Source organism: Petromyzon marinus, unplaced genomic scaffold (genome assembly GCF_048934315.1).
Source record: "Petromyzon marinus isolate PM22_M1 ecotype Great Lakes invasive population unplaced genomic scaffold, UKy_Petmar_22M1.pri1.0 PM_G_Scaffold_71, whole genome shotgun sequence".
Classification (NCBI taxonomy): Eukaryota; Metazoa; Chordata; class Hyperoartia; order Petromyzontiformes; family Petromyzontidae; genus Petromyzon; species Petromyzon marinus.
Genome location: NW_027423026.1, coordinates 285,001 through 287,500, shown reverse-complemented (window position 1 = coordinate 287,500; position 2,500 = coordinate 285,001).

Here is a 2,500-nt window from a genome sequence, read left to right as displayed (position 1 = left end):
CAGCTGGAAGAGCTTGTCCTGAAGCAGGGCAGGGATGATGGTGTTGAAGGCAGAGCTGAAGTCCACAAACAGGATCCTGGCGTAGGATGCTGGGGCGTCCACATGCTGTAGGGTGAAGTGGAGGGCCATGTTAACTGCGTCGTCCACAGACCTGTTGGCTCTGTAGGCAAACTGAAGGGGGTCCAGGAGAGGGTCTGTGATGGCTTTGAGGTGTGCCAGGAGCAGGCGCTCAAAAGACTTCATTACCACAGATGTAAGGGCGACCGGTCTGTAATCATTTAGTCCTGTTGGCCTTAGCTTTTTGGGCACAGCGATGATGGTGGAGGACTTGAGACAGGCTGGTACATGGCATGTCTCCAGGGAGGTGTTAAAGATGTTGGTGAACACCGGAGACAGCTGGCCAGCGCAGTGCCTGAGGGTGGCTGGAGAGACAGAGTCCGGCCCGGCTGCTTTGCGTGGATTCTGCCTCTTGAAAAGCCCATTAACTTCTCCCTCCTGAAAGGAGAGAGTCGTTTCTGTAGTATGGGTGGGGGATGGGGCCTCTTGGGTGGGAAGGGGTGGTTCAGGACAGTCCAATTGTCTTTCAAATCTACGGTAGAACTCGTTCAGGTCGTTGGCTAGGCGGGAGTCGTTAGTGGTGTGGGGCGCTCTGGGTTTGTAGTTGGTGATGTGCCTGAGCCCTTTGGCAGACAGAAGCAGCGTCGTTAGTAGAGAACTGGTGTTTTAGTGTCTCTGAGTACAGTCGTTTAGCCTCTCTCACCGCTTTGCTAAACCTGTTCTTCGACTCCTTGAATCTGTCTCTATCCCCACTCCTAAACGCTTCCTCCTTCTCCAACCTCAACCTTTTGAGCTTTGCTGAGAACCAGGGCTTGTTGTTGTTAAAGTTCACCCTGGTACGTGTTGGGATACAGCAGTCCTCACAGAAGCTGATGTACACAGCCTCTGTGAGTTCATCCAGACTATTGGTAGCAGTCGTGAACATATCCCAGTCAGTACAGTCTAAGCACGCCCGCAAATCTTCCACAGCCTCACTGGTCCACTGTTTAGATGTCCTCACAGCAGGTTTACAGAGTTTTAGTTGCTGCCTGTATGCACGAATCAGGTGGACCAAGGGAGTTCTGTGCGAGCCGAACAGCCCCGTGACCCACAAGAGAAACATCCCCGCCAAATTCGAGCGTTTGACGGGGTCTATCCGTGAAAAAATATTCACGTTTTTGAGTGCACATGCATTTCTGCTGCAAATGCCTCTGGAAGTTTCATGCCGTTCGTATGCCAATTGTGGCAACACGAAAATGACCCGTTTTCCCATTCCGAGGGATTTCTGTGCGACCCTAACAGCCCCGTGAGCCACAAGAGACACATCCCCGCCAATTTCTAGCGTTTCACGGGGTCTATCCGTGAAAAATATAGACGTTTTTGAGTGCACATGCATTTCTGCTGCAGATGCCTCTGGAAGTTTCATGCCGTTCGTACGCAATGTGGCAACACGAAAATGACCCCTTTTCCCATTCCGAGGGATTTCTGTGCGACCCTAACTAACAGCGCCCGTGAGCCACAAGAGAGACATCCCCGCCAATTTATAGCGTTTCACGGGGTCTATCCGTGAAAAATATAGACGTTTTTGAGTGCACATGCATTCCTGCTGCAAATGCCTCTGGAAGTTTCATGCCGTTCCTATGCAATGTGGCCACACAAAAATGACCCGTTTTCCCATTCCGAGGCATTTCTGTGCGACCCTAACAGCCCCGTGAGCCACAAGAGAGACATCCCCGCCAACTTCTAGCGTTTGACGGGGTCTATGCGTGAAAAATATTAAAATTTTTGAGTGCACGTGCCTTTCTGCTGCAAATGCCTCTGGAAGTTTCATGGCGTTCCTATGCAATGTGGCAACACGAAAATGACCCCTTTTCCCATTCCGAGGGAGTTCTGTGCCACCCTAACAGCCCCGTGAGCCACAAGAGACACATCCCCGCCAATTTCTAGCGTTTCACGGGGTCTATCCGTGAAACATATAGAAGTTTTTGAGTGCACATGCATTCCTGCTGCAAATGCCTCTGGAAGTTTCATGCGGTTCGTACGCAATGTGGCAACACGAAAATGACCCGTTTTCCCATTCCCAGGGATTTCTGTGCGACCCGAACAGCCCCGTGAGCCACAAGAGACACATCCCCGCCAATTTCTAGCGTTTCACGGGGTCTATCCGTGAAAAATATCAATTTTTTTTTGACTGCACATGCATTTCTGCTGCAAATGCCTCTGGAAGTTGCATGCGGTTCGCATGCAATGTGGCGACACGAAAATGACCCGTTTTCCCATTCCGAGGGATTTCTGTGCCACCCTAACAGCCCCGTGAGCCACAAGAGAGACATCCCCGCCAATTTCTAGCGTATCACGGGGTCTATCCGTGAGAAATATTCACTTTTTTGAGTGCACATGCATTCCTGCTGCAAATGCCTCTGGAAGTTTCATGCGGTTCGTATGCAATGTGGCGACACGAAAA